Source organism: Oryza sativa, chromosome 11, assembly GCF_034140825.1.
Source record: "Oryza sativa Japonica Group chromosome 11, ASM3414082v1".
NCBI lineage: Eukaryota > Viridiplantae > Streptophyta > Magnoliopsida > Poales > Poaceae > Oryza > Oryza sativa.
Genome location: NC_089045.1, coordinates 12,587,531 through 12,603,608, shown reverse-complemented (window position 1 = coordinate 12,603,608; position 16,078 = coordinate 12,587,531). Strand labels below are relative to the sequence as shown.

Sequence of the window (16,078 nt, the reverse complement as noted above, 5' to 3'; positions counted from 1 at the left end):
AGTCCGTATGAGAAAGTTACGCCTATTTTAAGAAATGACACCCGAATGACGCCAAAGCATGTCGGATGCGATCATACCAGCACTAAAGCACCGGATCCCATCAGAACTCCGAAGTTAAGCGTGCTTGGGCGAGAGTAGTACTAGGATGGGTGACCTCCTGGGAAGTCCTCGTGTTGCATCCCTCCTTTTTGTCTCTCTCTCCCCCTTTTGACTCGCGCCGCTGCGTCCATCGTGTTGTGTCGCCCCTTGGGCGGCGAAGCTGGGGAGAATCGGATGTAACATTTTCTGTAGATGTCCGTGGATATATCATTTGCCTGATTCCGAGTCCGTATGAGAAAGTTACGCCTATTTTAAGAAATGACACCCGAATGACGCCAAAGCATGTCGGATGCGATCATACCAGCACTAAAGCACCGGATCCCATCAGAACTCCGAAGTTAAGCGTGCTTGGGTGAGAGTAGGACTAGGATGGGTGACCTCCTGGGAAGTCCTCGTGTTGCATCCCTCCTTTTTGTCTCTCTCTCCCCCCTTTTGACTCGCGCCGCTGCGTCCATCGTGTTGTGTCGCCCCTTGGGCGGCGAAGCTGGGGAGAATCGGATGTAACATTTTCTGTAGATGTCCGTGGATATATCATTTGCCTGATTCCGAGTCCGTATGAGAAAGTTACCCCTATTTTAAGAAATGACACCCGAATGACGCCAAAGCATGTCGGATGCGATCATGCCAGCACTAAAGCACCGGATCCCATCAGAACTCCGAAGTTAAGCGTGCTTGGGCGAGAGTAGTACTAGGATGGGTGACCTCCTGGGAAGTCCTCGTGTTGCATCCCTCCTTTTTGTCTCTCTCTCCCCCCTTTTGACTCGCGCCGCTGCGTCCATCGTGTTGTGTCGCCCCTTGGGCGGCGAAGCTGGGGAGAATCGGATGTAACATTTTCTGTAGATGTCCGTGGATATATCATTTGCCTGATTCCGAGTCCGTATGAGAAAGTTACGCCTATTTTAAGAAATGACACCCGAATGACGCCAAAGCATGTCGGATGCGATCATACCAGCACTAAAGCACCGGATCCCATCAGAACTCCGAAGTTAAGCGTGCTTGGGCGAGAGTAGTACTAGGATGGTGAAGTCCTCGTGTTGCATCCCTCCTTTTTGTCTCTCTCTCCCCCCTTTTGACTCGCGCCGCTGCGTCCATCGTGTTGTGTCGCCCCTTGGGCGGCGAAGCTGGGGAGAATCGGATGTAACATTTTCTGTAGATGTCCGTGGATATATCATTTGCCTGATTCCGAGTCCGTATGAGAAAGTTACGCCTATTTTAAGAAATGACACCCGAATGACGCCAAAGCATGTCGGATGCGATCATACCAGCACTAAAGCACCGGATCCCATCAGAACTCCGAAGTTAAGCGTGCTTGGGCGAGAGTAGTACTAGGATGGGTGACCTCCTGGGAAGTCCTCGTGTTGCATCCCTCCTTTTTGTCTCTCTCTCCCCCCTTTTGACTCGCGCCGCTGCGTCCATCGTGTTGTGTCGCCCCTTGGGCGGCGAAGCTGGGGAGAATCGGATGTAACATTTTCTGTAGATGTCCGTGGATATATCATTTGCCTGATTCCGAGTCCGTATGAGAAAGTTACGCCTATTTTAAGAAATGACACCCGAATGACGCCAAAGCATGTCGGATGCGATCATACCAGCACTAAAGCACCGGATCCCATCAGAACTCCGAAGTTAAGCGTGCTTGGGCGAGAGTAGTACTAGGATGGGTGACCTCCTGGGAAGTCCTCGTGTTGCATCCCTCCTTTTTGTCTCTCTCTCCCCCCTTTTGACTCGCGCCGCTGCGTCCATCGTGTTGTGTCGCCCCTTGGGCGGCGAAGCTGGGGAGAATCGGATGTAACATTTTCTGTAGATGTCCGTGGATATATCATTTGCCTGATTCCGAGTCCGTATGAGAAAGTTACGCCTATTTTAAGAAATGACACCCGAATGACGCCAAAGCATGTCGGATGCGATCATACCAGCACTAAAGCACCGGATCCCATCAGAACTCCGAAGTTAAGCGTGCTTGGGCGAGAGTAGTACTAGGATGGGTGACCTCCTGGGAAGTCCTCGTGTTGCATCCCTCCTTTTTGTCTCTCTCTCCCCCCTTTTGACTCGCGCCGCTGCGTCCATCGTGTTGTGTCGCCCCTTGGGCGGCGAAGCTGGGGAGAATCGGATGCTTTTTGTCTCTCTCTCCCCCCTTTTGACTCGCGCCGCTGCGTCCATCGTGTTGTGTCGCCCCTTGGGCGGCGAAGCTGGGGAGAATCGGATGTAACATTTTCTGTAGATGTCCGTGGATATATCATTTGCCTGATTCCGAGTCCGTATGAGAAAGTTACGCCTATTTTAAGAAATGACACCCGAATGACGCCAAAGCATGTCGGATGCGATCATACCAGCACTAAAGCACCGGATCCCATCAGAACTCCGAAGTTAAGCGTGCTTGGGCGAGAGTAGTACTAGGATGGGTGACCTCCTGGGAAGTCCTCGTGTTGCATCCCTCCTTTTTGTCTCTCTCTCCCCCCTTTTGACTCGCGCCGCTGCGTCCATCGTGTTGTGTCGCCCCTTGGGCGGCGAAGCTGGGGAGAATCGGATGTAACATTTTCTGTAGATGTCCGTGGATATATCATTTGCCTGATTCCGAGTCCGTATGAGAAAGTTACGCCTATTTTAAGAAATGACACCCGAATGACGCCAAAGCATGTCGGATGCGATCATACCAGCACTAAAGCACCGGATCCCATCAGAACTCCGATGTTAAGCGTGCTTGGGCGAGAGTAGTACTAGGATGGGTGACCTCCTGGGAAGTCCTCGTGTTGCATCCCTCCTTTTTGTCTCTCTCTCCCCCCTTTTGACTCGCGCCGCTGCGTCCATCGTGTTGTGTCGCCCCTTGGGCGGCGAAGCTGGGGAGAATCGGATGTAACATTTTCTGTAGATGTCCGTGGATATATCATTTGCCTGATTCCGAGTCCGTATGAGAAAGTTACGCCTATTTTAAGAAATGACACCCGAATGACGCCAAAGCATGTCGGATGCGATCATACCAGCACTAAAGCACCGGATCCCATCAGAACTCCGATGTTAAGCGTGCTTGGGCGAGAGTAGTACTAGGATGGGTGACCTCCTGGGAAGTCCTCGTGTTGCATCCCTCCTTTTTGTCTCTCTCTCCCCCCTTTTGACTCGCGCCGCTGCGTCCATCGTGTTGTGTCGCCCCTTGGGCGGCGAAGCTGGGGAGAATCGGATGTAACATTTTCTGTAGATGTCCGTGGATATATCATTTGCCTGATTCCGAGTCCGTATGAGAAAGTTACGCCTATTTTAAGAAATGACACCCGAATGACGCCAAAGCATGTCGGATGCGATCATACCAGCACTAAAGCACCGGATCCCATCAAAACTCCGAAGTTAAGCGTGCTTGGGCGAGAGTAGTACTAGGATGGGTGACCTCCTGGGAAGTCCTCGTGTTGCATCCCTCCTTTTTGTCTCTCTCTCCCCCCTTTTGACTCGCGCCGCTGCGTCCATCGTGTTGTGTCGCCCCTTGGGCGGCGAAGCTGGGGAGAATCGGATGTAACATTTTCTGTAGATGTCCGTGGATATATCATTTGCCTGATTCCGAGTCCGTATGAGAAAGTTACGCCTATTTTAAGAAATGACACCCGAATGACGCCAAAGCATGTCGGATGCTATCATACCAGCACTAAAGCACCGGATCCCATCAGAACTCCGAAGTTAAGCGTGCTTGGGCGAGAGTAGTACTAGGATGGGTGACCTCCTGGGAAGTCCTCGTGTTGCATCCCTCTTTTTTGTCTCTCTCTCCCCCCTTTTGACTCGCGCCGCTGCGTCCATCGTGTTGTGTCGCCCCTTGGGCGGCGAAGCTCCCCCTTTTGACTCGCGCCGCTGCGTCCATCGTGTTGTGTCGCCCCTTGGGCGGCGAAGCTGGGGAGAATCGGATGTAACATTTTCTGTAGATGTCCGTGGATATATCATTTGCCTGATTCCGAGTCCGTATGAGAAAGTTACGCCTATTTTAAGAAATGACACCCGAATGACGCCAAAGCATGTCGGATGCGATCATACCAGCACTAAAGCACCGGATCCCATCAGAACTCCGAAGTTAAGCGTGCTTGGGCGAGAGTAGTACTAGGATGGTGAAGTCCTCGTGTTGCATCCCTCCTTTTTGTCTCTCTCTCCCCCCTTTTGACTCGCGCCGCTGCGTCCATCGTGTTGTGTCGCCCCTTGGGCGGCGAAGCTGGGGAGAATCGGATGTAACATTTTCTGTAGATGTCCGTGGATATATCATTTGCCTGATTCCGAGTCCGTATGAGAAAGTTACGCCTATTTTAAGAAATGACACCCGAATGACGCCAAAGCATGTCGGATGCGATCATACCAGCAGTAAAGCACCGGATCCCATCAGAACTCCGAAGTTAAGCGTGCTTGGGCGAGAGTAGTACTAGGATGGGTGACCTCCTGGGAAGTCCTCGTGTTGCATCCCTCCTTTTTGTCTCTCTCTCCCCCCTTTTGACTCGCGCCGCTGCGTCCATCGTGTTGTGTCGCCCCTTGGGCGGCGAAGCTGGGGAGAATCGGATGTAACATTTTCTGTAGATGTCCGTGGATATATCATTTGCCTGATTCCGAGTCCGTATGAGAAAGTTACGCCTATTTTAAGAAATGACACCCGAATGACGCCAAAGCATGTCGGATGCGATCATACCAGCACTAAAGCACCGGATCCCATCAGAACTCCGAAGTTAAGCGTGCTTGGGCGAGAGTAGTACTAGGATGGGTGACCTCCTGGGAAGTCCTCGTGTTGCATCCCTCCTTTTTGTCTCTCTCTCCCCCCTTTTGACTCGCGCCGCTGCGTCCATCGTGTTGTGTCGCCCCTTGGGCGGCGAAGCTGGGGAGAATCGGATGCTTTTTGTCTCTCTCTCCCCCCTTTTGACTCGCGCCGCTGCGTCCATCGTGTTGTGTCGCCCCTTGGGCGGCGAAGCTGGGGAGAATCGGATGTAACATTTTCTGTAGATGTCCGTGGATATATCATTTGCCTGATTCCGAGTCCGTATGAGAAAGTTACGCCTATTTTAAGAAATGACACCCGAATGACGCCAAAGCATGTCGGATGCGATCATACCAGCACTAAAGCACCGGATCCCATCAGAACTCCGAAGTTAAGCGTGCTTGGGCGAGAGTAGTACTAGGATGGGTGACCTCCTGGGAAGTCCTCGTGTTGCATCCCTCCTTTTTGTCTCTCTCTCCCCCCTTTTGACTCGCGCCGCTGCGTCCATCGTGTTGTGTCGCCCCTTGGGCGGCGAAGCTGGGGAGAATCGGATGTAACATTTTCTGTAGATGTCCGTGGATATATCATTTGCCTGATTTCGAGTCCGTATGAGAAAGTTACGCCTATTTTAAGAAATGACACCCGAATGACGCCAAAGCATGTCGGATGCGATCATACCAGCACTAAAGCACCGGATCCCATCAGAACTCCGAAGTTAAGCGTGCTTGGGCGAGAGTAGTACTAGGATGGGTGACCTCCTGGGAAGTCCTCGTGTTGCATCCCTCCTTTTTGTCTCTCTCTCCCCCTTTTGACTCGCGCCGCTGCGTCCATCGTGTTGTGTCGCCCCTTGGGCGGCGAAGCTGGGGAGAATCGGATGTAACATTTTCTGTAGATGTCCGTGGATATATCATTTGCCTGATTCCGAGTCCGTATGAGAAAGTTACGCCTATTTTAAGAAATGACACCCGAATGACGCCAAAGCATGTCGGATGCGATCATACCAGCACTAAAGCACCGGATCCCATCAGAACTCCGAAGTTAAATGTGCTTGGGCGAGAGTAGTACTAGGATGGGTGACCTCCTGGGAAGTCCTCGTGTTGCATCCCTCCTTTTTGTCTCTCTCTCCCCCCTTTTGACTCGCGCCGCTGCGTCCATCGTGTTGTGTCGCCCCTTGGGCGGCAAAGCTGGGGAGAATCGGATGTAACATTTTCTGTAGATGTCCGTGGATATATCATTTGCCTGATTCCGAGTCCGTATGAGAAAGTTACGCCTATTTTAAGAAATGACACCCGAATGACGCCAAAGCATGTCGGATGCGATCATGCCAGCACTAAAGCACCGGATCCCATCAGAACTCCGAAGTTAAGCGTGCTTGGGCGAGAGTAGTACTAGGATGGACGAAGTTAAGCGTGCTTGCGCGAGAGTAGTACTAGGATGGGTGACCTCCTGGAAAGTCCTCGTGTTGCATCCCTCCTTTTTGTCTCTCTCCCCCCTTTTGACTCGCGCCGCTGCGTCCATCGTGTTGTGTCGCCCCTTGGGCGGCGAAGCTGGGGAGAATCGGATGTAACATTTTCTGTAGATGTCCGTGGATATATCATTTGCCTGATTCCGAGTCCGTATGAGAAAGTTACGCCTATTTTAAGAAATGACACCCGAATGACGCCAAAGCATGTCGGATGCGATCATACCAGCACTAAAGCACCGGATCCCATCAGAACTCCGAAGTTAAGCGTGCTTGGGCGAGAGTAGTACTAGGATGGGTGACCTCCTGGGAAGTCCTCGTGTTGCATCCCTCCTTTTTGTCTCTCTCTCCCCCCTTTTGACTCGCGCCGCTGCGTCCATCGTGTTGTGTCGCCCCTTGGGCGGCGAAGCTGGGGAGAATATGTCCGTGGATATATCATTTGCCTGATTCCGAGTCCGTATGAGAAAGTTACGCCTATTTTAAGAAATGACACCCGAATGACGCCAAAGCATGTCGGATGCGATCATACCAGCACTAAAGCACCGGATCCCATCAGAACTCCGAAGTTAAGCGTGCTTGGGCGAGAGTAGTACTAGGATGGGTGACCTCCTGGGAAGTCCTCGTGTTGCATCCCTCCTTTTTGTCTCTCTCTCCCCCCTTTTGACTCGCGCCGCTGCGTCCATCGTGTTGTGTCGCCCCTTGGGCGGCGAAGCTGGGGAGAATCGGATGTAACATTTTCTGTAGATGTCCGTCCATCGTGTTGTGTCGCCCCTTGGGCGGCGAAGCTGGGGAGAATCGGATGTAACATTTTCTGTAGATGTCCGTGGATATATCATTTGCCTGATTCCGAGTCCGTATGAGAAAGTTACGCCTATTTTAAGAAATGACACCCGAATGACGCCCAAGCATGTCGGATGCGATCATACCAGCACTAAAGTACCGGATCCCATCAGAACTCCGAAGTTAAGCGTGCTTGGGCGAGAGTAGTACTAGGATGGGTGACCTCCTGGGAAGTCCTCGTGTTGCATCCCTCCTTTTTGTCTCTCTCTCCCCCCTTTTGACTCGCGCCGCTGCGTCCATCGTGTTGTGTCGCCCCTTGGGCGGCGAAGCTGGGGAGAATCGGATGTAACATTTTCTGTAGATGTCCGTGGATATATCATTTGCCTGATTCCGAGTCCGTATGAGAAAGTTACGCCTATTTTAAGAAATGACACCCGAATGACGCCAAAGCATGTCGGATGCGATCATACCAGCACTAAAGCACCGGATCCCATCAGAACTCCGAAGTTAAGCGTGCTTGGGCGAGAGTAGTACTAGGATGGGTGACCTCCTGGGAAGTCCTCGTGTTGCATCCCTCCTTTTTGTCTCTCTCTCCCCCCTTTTGACTCGCGCCGCTGCGTCCATCGTGTTGTGTCGCCCCTTGGGCGGCGAAGCTGGGGAGAATCGGATGTAACATTTTCTGTAGATGTCCGTGGATATATCATTTGCCTGATTCCGAGTCCGTATGAGAAAGTTACGCCTATTTTAAGAAATGACACCCGAATGACGCCAAAGCTTGTCGGATGCGATCATACCAGCACTAAAGCACTGGATCCCATCAAAACTCCGAAGTTAAGCGTGCTTGGGCGAGAGTAGTACTAGGATGGGTGACCTCCTGGGAAGTCCTCGTGTTGCATCCCTCCTTTTTGTCTCTCTCTCCCCCCTTTTGACTCGCGCCGCTGCGTCCATCGTGTTGTGTCGCCCCTTGGGCGGCGAAGCTGGGGAGAATCGGATGTAACATTTTCTGTAGATGTCCGTGGATATATCATTTGCCTGATTCCGAGTCCGTATGAGAAAGTTACGCCTATTTTAAGAAATGACACCCGAATGACGCCAAAGCATGTCGGATGCTATCATACCAGCACTAAAGCACCGGATCCCATCAGAACTCCGAAGTTAAGCGTGCTTGGGCGAGAGTAGTACTAGGATGGGTGACCTCCTGGGAAGTCCTCGTGTTGCATCCCTCTTTTTTGTCTCTCTCTCCCCCCTTTTGACTCGCGCCGCTGCGTCCATCGTGTTGTGTCGCCCCTTGGGCGGCGAAGCTGGGGAGAATCGGATGTAACATTTTCTGTAGATGTCCGTGGATATATTATTTGCCTGATTCCGAGTCCGTATGAGAAAGTTACGCCTATTTTAAGAAATGACACCCGAATGACGCCAAAGCAAGTCGGATGTGATCATACCAGCACTAAAGCACCGGATCCCATCAGAACTCCGAAGTTAAGCGTGCTTGGGCGAGAGTAGTACTAGGATGGGTGACCTCCTGGGAAGTCCTCGTTGTTGCATCCCTCCTTTTTGTCTCTCTCTCCCCCCTTTTGACTCGCGCCGCTGCGTCCACCGTGTTGTGTCGCCCCTTGGGCGGCGAAGCTGGGGAGAATTGGATGTAACATTTTCTGTAGATGTCCGTGGATATATCATTTGCCTGATTCCGAGTCCGTATGAGAAAGTTACGCCTATTTTAAGAAATGACACCCGAATGACGCCAAAGCATGTCGGATGCGATCATACCAGCACTAAAGCACCGGATCCCATCAGAACTCCGAAGTTAAGCGTGCTTGGGCGAGAGTAGTACTAGGATGGTGAAGTCCTCGTGTTGCATCCCTCCTTTTTGTCTCTCTCTCCCCCCTTTTGACTCGCGCCGCTGCGTCCATCGTGTTGTGTCGCCCCTTGGGCGGCGAAGCTGGGGAGAATCGGATGTAACATTTTCTGTAGATGTCCGTGGATATATCATTTGCCTGATTCCGAGTCCGTATGAGAAAGTTACGCCTATTTTAAGAAATGACACCCGAATGACGCCAAAGCATGTCGGATGCGATCATACCAGCACTAAAGCACCGGATCCCATCAGAACTCCGAAGTTAAGCGTGCTTGGGCAAGAGTAGTACTAGGATGGGTGACCTCCTGGGAAGTCCTCGTGTTGCATCCCTCCTTTTTGTCTCTCTCTCCCCCCTTTTGACTCGCGCCGCTGCGTCCATCGTGTTGTGTCGCCCCTTGGGCGGCGAAGCTGGGGAGAATCGGATGTAACATTTTCTGTAGATGTCCGTGGATATATCATTTGCCTGATTCCGAGTCCGTATGAGAAAGTTACGCCTATTTTAAGAAATGACACCCGAATGACGCCAAAGCATGTCGGATGCGATCATACCAGCACTAAAGCACCGGATCCCATCAGAACTCCGAAGTTAAGCGTGCTTGGGCAAGAGTAGTACTAGGATGGGTGACCTCCTGGGAAGTCCTCGTGTTGCATCCCTCCTTTTTGTCTCTCTCTCCCCCTTTTGACTCGCGCCGCTGCGTCCATCGTGTTGTGTCGCCCCTTGGGCGGCGAAGCTGGGGAGAATCGGATGTAACATTTTCTGTAGATGTCCGTGGATATATCATTTGCCTGATTCCGAGTCCGTATGAGAAAGTTACGCCTATTTTAAGAAATGACACCCGAATGACGCCAAAGCATGTCGGATGCGATCATACCAGCACTAAAGCACCGGATCCCATCAGAACTCCGAAGTTAAATGTGCTTGGGCGAGAGTAGTACTAGGATGGGTGACCTCCTGGGAAGTCCTCGTGTTGCATCCCTCCTTTTTGTCTCTCTCTCCCCCCTTTTGACTCGCGCCGCTGCGTCCATCGTGTTGTGTCGCCCCTTGGGCGGCAAAGCTGGGGAGAATCGGATGTAACATTTTCTGTAGATGTCCGTGGATATATCATTTGCCTGATTCCGAGTCCGTATGAGAAAGTTACGCCTATTTTAAGAAATGACACCCGAATGACGCCAAAGCATGTCGGATGCGATCATGCCAGCACTAAAGCATCGGATCCCATCAGAACTCCGAAGTTAAGCGTGCTTGGGCGAGAGTAGTACTAGGATGGACGAAGTTAAGCGTGCTTGCGCGAGAGTAGTACTAGGATGGGTGACCTCCTGGAAAGTCCTCGTGTTGCATCCCTCCTTTTTGTCTCTCTCCCCCCTTTTGACTCGCGCCGCTGCGTCCATCGTGTTGTGTCGCCCCTTGGGCGGCGAAGCTGGGGAGAATCGGATGTAACATTTTCTGTAGATGTCCGTGGATATATCATTTGCCTGATTCCGAGTCCGTATGAGAAAGTTACGCCTATTTTAAGAAATGACACCCGAATGACGCCAAAGCATGTCGGATGCGATCATACCAGCACTAAAGCACCGGATCCCATCAGAACTTCGAAGTTAAGCGTGCTTGGGCGAGATTAGTACTAGGATGGGTGACCTCCTGGGAAGTCCTCGTGTTGCATCCCTCCTTTTTGTCTCTCTCTCCCCCCTTTTGACTCGCGCCGCTGCGTCCATCGTGTTGTGTCGCCCCTTGGGCGGCGAAGCTGGGGAGAATCGGATGTAACATTTTCTGTAGATGTCCGTCCATCGTGTTGTGTCGCCCCTTGGGCGGCGAAGCTGGGGAGAATCGGATGTAACATTTTCTGTAGATGTCCGTGGATATATCATTTGCCTGATTCCGAGTCCGTATGAGAAAGTTACGCCTATTTTAAGAAATGACACCCGAATGACGCCCAAGCATGTCGGATGCGATCATACCAGCACTAAAGTACCGGATCCCATCAGAACTCCGAAGTTAAGCGTGATTGGGCGAGAGTAGTACTAGGATGGGTGACCTCCTGGGAAGTCCTCGTGTTGCATCCCTCCTTTTTGTCTCTCTCTCCCCCCTTTTGACTCGCGCCGCTGCGTCCATCGTGTTGTGTCGCCCCTTGGGCGGCGAAGCTGGGGAGAATCGGATGTAACATTTTCTGTAGATGTCCGTGGATATATCATTTGCCTGGTTCCGAGTCCGTATGAGAAAGTTACGCCTATTTTAAGAAATGACACCCGAATGACGCCAAAGCATATCGGATGCGATCATACCAGCACTAAAGCACCGGATCCCATCAGAACTCCGAAGTTAAGCGTGCTTGGGCGAGAGTAGTACTAGGATGGGTGACCTCCTGGGAAGTCCTCGTGTTGCATCCCTCCTTTTTGTCTCTCTCTCCCCCCTTTTGACTCGCGCCGCTGCGTCCATCGTGTTGTGTCGCCCCTTGGGCGGCGAAGCTGGGGAGAATCGGATGTAACATTTTCTGTAGATGTCCGTGGATATATCATTTGCCTGATTCCGAGTCCGTATGAGAAAGTTACGCCTATTTTAAGAAATGACACCCGAATGACGCCAAAGCATGTCGGATGCGATCATACCAGCACTAAAGCACCGGATCCCATCAGAACTCCGAAGTTAAGCGTGCTTGGGCGAGAGTAGTACTAGGATGGTGAAGTCCTCGTGTTGCATCCCTCCTTTTTGTCTCTCTCTCCCCCCTTTTGACTCGCGCCGCTGCGTCCATCGTGTTGTGTCGCCCCTTGGGCGGCGAAGCTGGGGAGAATCGGATGTAACATTTTCTGTAGATGTCCGTGGATATATCATTTGCCTGATTCCGAGTCCGCATGAGAAAGTTACGCCTATTTTAAGAAATGACACCCGAATGACGCCAAAGCATGTCGGATGCGATCATACCAGCACTAAAGCACCGGATCCCATCAGAACTCCGAAGTTAAGCGTGCTTGGGCGAGAGTAGTACTAGGATGGTGAAGTCCTCGTGTTGCATCCCTCCTTTTTGTCTCTCTCTCCCCCCTTTTGACTCGCGCCGCTGCGTCCATCGTGTTGTGTCGCCCCTTGGGCGGCGAAGCTGGGGAGAATCGGATGTAACATTTTCTGTAGATGTCCGTGGATATATCATTTGCCTGATTCCGAGTCCGTATGAGAAAGTTACGCCTATTTTAAGAAATGACACCCGAATGACGCCAAAGCATGTCGGATGCGATCATACCAGCACTAAAGCACCGGATCCCATCAGAACTCCGAAGTTAAATGTGCTTGGGCGAGAGTAGTACTAGGATGGGTGACCTCCTGGGAAGTCCTCGTGTTGCATCCCTCCTTTTTGTCTCTCTCTCCCCCCTTTTGACTCGCGCCGCTGCGTCCATCGTGTTGTGTCGCCCCTTGGGCGGCAAAGCTGGGGAGAATCGGATGTAACATTTTCTGTAGATGTCCGTGGATATATCATTTGCCTGATTCCGAGTCCGTATGAGAAAGTTACGCCTATTTTAAGAAATGACACCCGAATGACGCCAAAGCATGTCGGATGCGATCATGCCAGCACTAAAGCACCGGATCCCATCAGAACTCCGAAGTTAAGCGTGCTTGGGCGAGAGTAGTACTAGGATGGACGAAGTTAAGCGTGCTTGCGCGAGAGTAGTACTAGGATGGGTGACCTCCTGGAAAGTCCTCGTGTTGCATCCCTCCTTTTTGTCTCTCTCCCCCCTTTTGACTCGCGCCGCTGCGTCCATCGTGTTGTGTCGCCCCTTGGGCGGCGAAGCTGGGGAGAATCGGATGTAACATTTTCTGTAGATGTCCGTGGATATATCATTTGCCTGATTCCGAGTCCGTATGAGAAAGTTACGCCTATTTTAAGAAATGACACCCGAATGACGCCAAAGCATGTCGGATGCGATCATACCAGCACTAAAGCACCGGATCCCATCAGAACTCCGAAGTTAAGCGTGCTTGGGCGAGAGTAGTACTAGGATGGGTGACCTCCTGGGAAGTCCTCGTGTTGCATCCCTCCTTTTTGTCTCTCTCTCCCCCCTTTTGACTCGCGCCGCTGCGTCCATCTTGTTGTGTCGCCCCTTGGGCGGCGAAGCTGGGGAGAATCGGATGTAACATTTTCTGTAGATGTCCGTCCATCGTGTTGTGTCGCCCCTTGGGCGGCGAAGCTGGGGAGAATCGGATGTAACATTTTCTGTAGATGTCCGTGGATATATCATTTGCCTGATTCCGAGTCCGTATGAGAAAGTTACGCCTATTTTAAGAAATGACACCCGAATGACGCCCAAGCATGTCGGATGCGATCATACCAGCACTAAAGTACCGGATCCCATCAGAACTCCGAAGTTAAGCGTGCTTGGGCGAGAGTAGTACTAGGATGGGTGACCTCCTGGGAAGTCCTCGTGTTGCATCCCTCCTTTTTGTCTCTCTCTCCCCCCTTTTGACTCGCGCCGCTGCGTCCATCGTGTTGTGTCGCCCCTTGGGCGGCGAAGCTGGGGAGAATCGGATGTAACATTTTCTGTAGATGTCCGTGGATATATCATTTGCCTGATTCCGAGTCCGTATGAGAAAGTTACGCCTATTTTAAGAAATGACACCCGAATGACGCCAAAGAATATCGGATGCGATCATACCAGCACTAAAGCACCGGATCCCATCAGAACTCCGAAGTTAAGCGTGCTTGGGCGAGAGTAGTACTAGGATGGGTGACCTCCTGGGAAGTCCTCGTGTTGCATCCCTCCTTTTTGTCTCTCTCTCCCCCCTTTTGACTCGCGCCGCTGCGTCCATCGTGTTGTGTCGCCCCTTGGGCGGCGAAGCTGGGGAGAATCGGATGTAACATTTTCTGTAGATGTCCGTGGATATATCATTTGCCTGATTCCGAGTCCGTATGAGAAAGTTACGCCTATTTTAAGAAATGACACCCGAATGACGCCAAAGCATGTCGGATGCGATCATACCAGCACTAAAGCACCGGATCCCATCAGAACTCCGAAGTTAAGCGTGCTTGGGCGAGAGTAGTACTAGGATGGTGAAGTCCTCGTGTTGCATCCCTCCTTTTTGTCTCTCTCTCCCCCCTTTTGACTCGCGCCGCTGCGTCCATCGTGTTGTGTCGCCCCTTGGGCGGCGAAGCTGGGGAGAATCGGATGTAACATTTTCTGTAGATGTCCGTGGATATATCATTTGCCTGATTCCGAGTCCGTATGAGAAAGTTACGCCTATTTTAAGAAATGACACCCGAATGACGCCAAAGCATGTCGGATGCGATCATACCAGCACTAAAGCACCGGATCCCATCAGAACTCCGATGTTAAGCGTGCTTGGGCGAGAGTAGTACTAGGATGGGTGACCTCCTGGGAAGTCCTCGTGTTGCATCCCTCCTTTTTGTCTCTCTCTCCCCCCTTTTGACTCGCGCCGCTGCGTCCATCGTGTTGTGTCGCCCCTTGGGCGGCGAAGCTGGGGAGAATCGGATGTAACATTTTCTGTAGATGTCCGTGGATATATCATTTGCCTGATTCCGAGTCCGTATGAGAAAGTTACGCCTATTTTAAGAAATGACACCCGAATGACGCCAAAGCATGTCGGATGCGATCATACCAGCACTAAAGCACCGGATCCCATCAAAACTCCGAAGTTAAGCGTGCTTGGGCGAGAGTAGTACTAGGATGGGTGACCTCCTGGGAAGTCCTCGTGTTGCATCCCTCCTTTTTGTCTCTCTCTCCCCCCTTTTGACTCGCGCCGCTGCGTCCATCGTGTTGTGTCGCCCCTTGGGCGGCGAAGCTGGGGAGAATCGGATGTAACATTTTCTGTAGATGTCCGTGGATATATCATTTGCCTGATTCCGAGTCCGTATGAGAAAGTTACGCCTATTTTAAGATATGACACCCGAATGACGCCAAAGCATGTCGGATGCTATCATACCAGCACTAAAGCACCGGATCCCATCAGAACTCCGAAGTTAAGCGTGCTTGGGCGAGAGTAGTACTAGGATGGGTGACCTCCTGGGAAGTCCTCGTGTTGCTTCCCTCTTTTTTGTCTCTCTCTCCCCCCTTTTGACTCGCGCCGCTGCGTCCATCGTGTTGTGTCGCCCCTTGGGCGGCGAAGCTGGGGAGAATCGGATGTAACATTTTCTGTAGATGTCCGTGGATATATCATTTGCCTGATTCCGAGTCCGTATGAGAAAGTTACGCCTATTTTAAGAAATGACACCCGAATGACGCCAAAGCATGTCGGATGCGATCATACCAGCACTAAAGCACCGGATCCCATCAGAACTCCGAAGTTAAGCGTGCTTGGGCGAGAGTAGTACTAGGATGGGTGACCTCCTGGGAAGTCCTCGTTGTTGCATCCCTCCTTTTTGTCTCTCTCTCCCCCCTTTTGACTCGCGCCGCTGCGTCCATCGTGTTGTGTCGCCCCTTGGGCGGCGAAGCTGGGGAGAATCGGATGTAACATTTTCTGTAGATGTCCGTGGATATATCATTTGCCTGATTCCGAGTCCGTATGAGAAAGTTACGCCTATTTTAAGAAATGACACCCGAATGACGCCAAAGCATGTCGGATGCGATCATACCAGCACTAAAGCACCGGATCCCATCAGAACTCCGAAGTTAAGCGTGCTTGGGCGAGAGAAGTACTAGGATGGTGAAGTCCTCGTGTTGCATCCCTCCTTTTTGTCTCTCTCTCCCCCCTTTTGACTCGCGCCGCTGCGTCCATCGTGTTGTGTCGCCCCTTGGGCGGCGAAGCTGGGGAGAATCGGATGTAACATTTTCTGTAGATGTCCGTGGATATATCATTTGCCTGATTCCGAGTCCGTATGAGAAAGTTACGCCTATTTTAAGAAATGACACCCGAATGACGCCAAAGCATGTCGGATGCGATCATACCAGCACTAAAGCACCGGATCCCATCAGAACTCCGAAGTTAAGCGTGCTTGGGCGAGAGTAGTACTAGGATGGGTGACCTCCTGGGAAGTCCTCGTGTTGCATCCCTCCTTTTTGTCTCTCTCTCCCCCCTTTTGACTCGCGCCGCTCCCTTTTGACTCGCGCCGCTGCGTCCATCGTGTTGTGTCGCCCCTTGGGCGGCGAAGCTGGGGAGAATCGGATGTAACATTTTCTGTAGATGTCCGTGGATATATCATTTGCCTGATTCCGAGTCCGTATGAGAAAGTTACGC

The 16,078-nt window shown here is 51.8% G+C and overlaps 38 non-coding genes and 10 pseudogenes across 38 annotated transcripts; all 48 read left to right on the top strand.

Annotated features, from left to right (window-relative positions):
- The first annotated feature begins 63 nt into the window (after positions 1 to 63).
- LOC136354473 (5S ribosomal RNA) lies at positions 64 to 182 on the top strand. Its single transcript, XR_010738105.1, has one exon. It is a non-coding gene; the product is annotated as a 5S ribosomal RNA (ribosomal RNA).
- A 204-nt stretch (positions 183 to 386) lies between these two features.
- On the top strand, positions 387 to 505 carry LOC136354410 (5S ribosomal RNA). The gene has a single exon (XR_010738089.1). It is a non-coding gene; the product is annotated as a 5S ribosomal RNA (ribosomal RNA).
- A 205-nt stretch (positions 506 to 710) lies between these two features.
- LOC136354349 (5S ribosomal RNA) lies at positions 711 to 829 on the top strand. The gene has a single exon (XR_010738028.1). It is a non-coding gene; the product is annotated as a 5S ribosomal RNA (ribosomal RNA).
- A 205-nt stretch (positions 830 to 1,034) lies between these two features.
- Positions 1,035 to 1,142, top strand: LOC136354434 (5S ribosomal RNA; annotated as a pseudogene).
- A 205-nt stretch (positions 1,143 to 1,347) lies between these two features.
- LOC136354472 (5S ribosomal RNA) lies at positions 1,348 to 1,466 on the top strand. Its single transcript, XR_010738104.1, has one exon. It is a non-coding gene; the product is annotated as a 5S ribosomal RNA (ribosomal RNA).
- Positions 1,467 to 1,671: 205 nt separating this feature from the next.
- Positions 1,672 to 1,790, top strand: LOC136354470 (5S ribosomal RNA). Its single transcript, XR_010738103.1, has one exon. It is a non-coding gene; the product is annotated as a 5S ribosomal RNA (ribosomal RNA).
- Positions 1,791 to 1,995: 205 nt separating this feature from the next.
- Positions 1,996 to 2,114, top strand: LOC136354460 (5S ribosomal RNA). The gene has a single exon (XR_010738101.1). It is a non-coding gene; the product is annotated as a 5S ribosomal RNA (ribosomal RNA).
- Positions 2,115 to 2,412: 298 nt separating this feature from the next.
- On the top strand, positions 2,413 to 2,531 carry LOC136354449 (5S ribosomal RNA). Its single transcript, XR_010738100.1, has one exon. It is a non-coding gene; the product is annotated as a 5S ribosomal RNA (ribosomal RNA).
- Positions 2,532 to 2,736: 205 nt separating this feature from the next.
- Positions 2,737 to 2,855, top strand: LOC136354374 (5S ribosomal RNA). The gene has a single exon (XR_010738053.1). It is a non-coding gene; the product is annotated as a 5S ribosomal RNA (ribosomal RNA).
- A 205-nt stretch (positions 2,856 to 3,060) lies between these two features.
- On the top strand, positions 3,061 to 3,179 carry LOC136354373 (5S ribosomal RNA). The gene has a single exon (XR_010738052.1). It is a non-coding gene; the product is annotated as a 5S ribosomal RNA (ribosomal RNA).
- A 205-nt stretch (positions 3,180 to 3,384) lies between these two features.
- LOC136354388 (5S ribosomal RNA) lies at positions 3,385 to 3,503 on the top strand. The gene has a single exon (XR_010738067.1). It is a non-coding gene; the product is annotated as a 5S ribosomal RNA (ribosomal RNA).
- A 205-nt stretch (positions 3,504 to 3,708) lies between these two features.
- LOC136354371 (5S ribosomal RNA) lies at positions 3,709 to 3,827 on the top strand. The gene has a single exon (XR_010738050.1). It is a non-coding gene; the product is annotated as a 5S ribosomal RNA (ribosomal RNA).
- Positions 3,828 to 4,093: 266 nt separating this feature from the next.
- LOC136354433 (5S ribosomal RNA) lies at positions 4,094 to 4,201 on the top strand (annotated as a pseudogene).
- A 205-nt stretch (positions 4,202 to 4,406) lies between these two features.
- On the top strand, positions 4,407 to 4,525 carry LOC136354383 (5S ribosomal RNA). The gene has a single exon (XR_010738062.1). It is a non-coding gene; the product is annotated as a 5S ribosomal RNA (ribosomal RNA).
- Positions 4,526 to 4,730: 205 nt separating this feature from the next.
- Positions 4,731 to 4,849, top strand: LOC136354441 (5S ribosomal RNA). Its single transcript, XR_010738099.1, has one exon. It is a non-coding gene; the product is annotated as a 5S ribosomal RNA (ribosomal RNA).
- A 298-nt stretch (positions 4,850 to 5,147) lies between these two features.
- On the top strand, positions 5,148 to 5,266 carry LOC136354431 (5S ribosomal RNA). Its single transcript, XR_010738098.1, has one exon. It is a non-coding gene; the product is annotated as a 5S ribosomal RNA (ribosomal RNA).
- Positions 5,267 to 5,471: 205 nt separating this feature from the next.
- Positions 5,472 to 5,590, top strand: LOC136354420 (5S ribosomal RNA). The gene has a single exon (XR_010738097.1). It is a non-coding gene; the product is annotated as a 5S ribosomal RNA (ribosomal RNA).
- Positions 5,591 to 5,794: 204 nt separating this feature from the next.
- Positions 5,795 to 5,913, top strand: LOC136354366 (5S ribosomal RNA). The gene has a single exon (XR_010738045.1). It is a non-coding gene; the product is annotated as a 5S ribosomal RNA (ribosomal RNA).
- A 205-nt stretch (positions 5,914 to 6,118) lies between these two features.
- LOC136354419 (5S ribosomal RNA) lies at positions 6,119 to 6,278 on the top strand (annotated as a pseudogene).
- A 203-nt stretch (positions 6,279 to 6,481) lies between these two features.
- On the top strand, positions 6,482 to 6,600 carry LOC136354417 (5S ribosomal RNA). The gene has a single exon (XR_010738096.1). It is a non-coding gene; the product is annotated as a 5S ribosomal RNA (ribosomal RNA).
- A 184-nt stretch (positions 6,601 to 6,784) lies between these two features.
- LOC136354408 (5S ribosomal RNA) lies at positions 6,785 to 6,903 on the top strand. Its single transcript, XR_010738087.1, has one exon. It is a non-coding gene; the product is annotated as a 5S ribosomal RNA (ribosomal RNA).
- A 278-nt stretch (positions 6,904 to 7,181) lies between these two features.
- Positions 7,182 to 7,300, top strand: LOC136354346 (5S ribosomal RNA). Its single transcript, XR_010738025.1, has one exon. It is a non-coding gene; the product is annotated as a 5S ribosomal RNA (ribosomal RNA).
- A 205-nt stretch (positions 7,301 to 7,505) lies between these two features.
- Positions 7,506 to 7,624, top strand: LOC136354400 (5S ribosomal RNA). Its single transcript, XR_010738079.1, has one exon. It is a non-coding gene; the product is annotated as a 5S ribosomal RNA (ribosomal RNA).
- A 205-nt stretch (positions 7,625 to 7,829) lies between these two features.
- On the top strand, positions 7,830 to 7,948 carry LOC136354404 (5S ribosomal RNA). The gene has a single exon (XR_010738083.1). It is a non-coding gene; the product is annotated as a 5S ribosomal RNA (ribosomal RNA).
- A 205-nt stretch (positions 7,949 to 8,153) lies between these two features.
- Positions 8,154 to 8,272, top strand: LOC136354370 (5S ribosomal RNA). The gene has a single exon (XR_010738049.1). It is a non-coding gene; the product is annotated as a 5S ribosomal RNA (ribosomal RNA).
- A 205-nt stretch (positions 8,273 to 8,477) lies between these two features.
- Positions 8,478 to 8,597, top strand: LOC136354347 (5S ribosomal RNA). Its single transcript, XR_010738026.1, has one exon. It is a non-coding gene; the product is annotated as a 5S ribosomal RNA (ribosomal RNA).
- A 205-nt stretch (positions 8,598 to 8,802) lies between these two features.
- Positions 8,803 to 8,910, top strand: LOC136354432 (5S ribosomal RNA; annotated as a pseudogene).
- Positions 8,911 to 9,115: 205 nt separating this feature from the next.
- Positions 9,116 to 9,234, top strand: LOC136354376 (5S ribosomal RNA). Its single transcript, XR_010738055.1, has one exon. It is a non-coding gene; the product is annotated as a 5S ribosomal RNA (ribosomal RNA).
- Positions 9,235 to 9,439: 205 nt separating this feature from the next.
- Positions 9,440 to 9,558, top strand: LOC136354375 (5S ribosomal RNA). Its single transcript, XR_010738054.1, has one exon. It is a non-coding gene; the product is annotated as a 5S ribosomal RNA (ribosomal RNA).
- Positions 9,559 to 9,762: 204 nt separating this feature from the next.
- On the top strand, positions 9,763 to 9,881 carry LOC136354365 (5S ribosomal RNA). Its single transcript, XR_010738044.1, has one exon. It is a non-coding gene; the product is annotated as a 5S ribosomal RNA (ribosomal RNA).
- A 205-nt stretch (positions 9,882 to 10,086) lies between these two features.
- LOC136354439 (5S ribosomal RNA) lies at positions 10,087 to 10,246 on the top strand (annotated as a pseudogene).
- Positions 10,247 to 10,449: 203 nt separating this feature from the next.
- LOC136354382 (5S ribosomal RNA) lies at positions 10,450 to 10,568 on the top strand. Its single transcript, XR_010738061.1, has one exon. It is a non-coding gene; the product is annotated as a 5S ribosomal RNA (ribosomal RNA).
- Positions 10,569 to 10,846: 278 nt separating this feature from the next.
- LOC136354405 (5S ribosomal RNA) lies at positions 10,847 to 10,965 on the top strand. Its single transcript, XR_010738084.1, has one exon. It is a non-coding gene; the product is annotated as a 5S ribosomal RNA (ribosomal RNA).
- Positions 10,966 to 11,170: 205 nt separating this feature from the next.
- Positions 11,171 to 11,289, top strand: LOC136354389 (5S ribosomal RNA). Its single transcript, XR_010738068.1, has one exon. It is a non-coding gene; the product is annotated as a 5S ribosomal RNA (ribosomal RNA).
- Positions 11,290 to 11,494: 205 nt separating this feature from the next.
- On the top strand, positions 11,495 to 11,602 carry LOC136354430 (5S ribosomal RNA; annotated as a pseudogene).
- Positions 11,603 to 11,807: 205 nt separating this feature from the next.
- LOC136354429 (5S ribosomal RNA) lies at positions 11,808 to 11,915 on the top strand (annotated as a pseudogene).
- A 205-nt stretch (positions 11,916 to 12,120) lies between these two features.
- LOC136354364 (5S ribosomal RNA) lies at positions 12,121 to 12,239 on the top strand. The gene has a single exon (XR_010738043.1). It is a non-coding gene; the product is annotated as a 5S ribosomal RNA (ribosomal RNA).
- A 205-nt stretch (positions 12,240 to 12,444) lies between these two features.
- Positions 12,445 to 12,604, top strand: LOC136354418 (5S ribosomal RNA; annotated as a pseudogene).
- A 203-nt stretch (positions 12,605 to 12,807) lies between these two features.
- Positions 12,808 to 12,926, top strand: LOC136354379 (5S ribosomal RNA). The gene has a single exon (XR_010738058.1). It is a non-coding gene; the product is annotated as a 5S ribosomal RNA (ribosomal RNA).
- A 278-nt stretch (positions 12,927 to 13,204) lies between these two features.
- Positions 13,205 to 13,323, top strand: LOC136354345 (5S ribosomal RNA). Its single transcript, XR_010738024.1, has one exon. It is a non-coding gene; the product is annotated as a 5S ribosomal RNA (ribosomal RNA).
- Positions 13,324 to 13,528: 205 nt separating this feature from the next.
- Positions 13,529 to 13,647, top strand: LOC136354368 (5S ribosomal RNA). The gene has a single exon (XR_010738047.1). It is a non-coding gene; the product is annotated as a 5S ribosomal RNA (ribosomal RNA).
- Positions 13,648 to 13,852: 205 nt separating this feature from the next.
- On the top strand, positions 13,853 to 13,960 carry LOC136354428 (5S ribosomal RNA; annotated as a pseudogene).
- A 205-nt stretch (positions 13,961 to 14,165) lies between these two features.
- LOC136354372 (5S ribosomal RNA) lies at positions 14,166 to 14,284 on the top strand. Its single transcript, XR_010738051.1, has one exon. It is a non-coding gene; the product is annotated as a 5S ribosomal RNA (ribosomal RNA).
- Positions 14,285 to 14,489: 205 nt separating this feature from the next.
- Positions 14,490 to 14,608, top strand: LOC136354387 (5S ribosomal RNA). Its single transcript, XR_010738066.1, has one exon. It is a non-coding gene; the product is annotated as a 5S ribosomal RNA (ribosomal RNA).
- Positions 14,609 to 14,813: 205 nt separating this feature from the next.
- Positions 14,814 to 14,932, top strand: LOC136354401 (5S ribosomal RNA). Its single transcript, XR_010738080.1, has one exon. It is a non-coding gene; the product is annotated as a 5S ribosomal RNA (ribosomal RNA).
- Positions 14,933 to 15,137: 205 nt separating this feature from the next.
- LOC136354342 (5S ribosomal RNA) lies at positions 15,138 to 15,257 on the top strand. The gene has a single exon (XR_010738021.1). It is a non-coding gene; the product is annotated as a 5S ribosomal RNA (ribosomal RNA).
- A 205-nt stretch (positions 15,258 to 15,462) lies between these two features.
- Positions 15,463 to 15,570, top strand: LOC136354437 (5S ribosomal RNA; annotated as a pseudogene).
- Positions 15,571 to 15,775: 205 nt separating this feature from the next.
- On the top strand, positions 15,776 to 15,894 carry LOC136354358 (5S ribosomal RNA). The gene has a single exon (XR_010738037.1). It is a non-coding gene; the product is annotated as a 5S ribosomal RNA (ribosomal RNA).
- Positions 15,895 to 16,078: the final 184 nt, after the last annotated feature.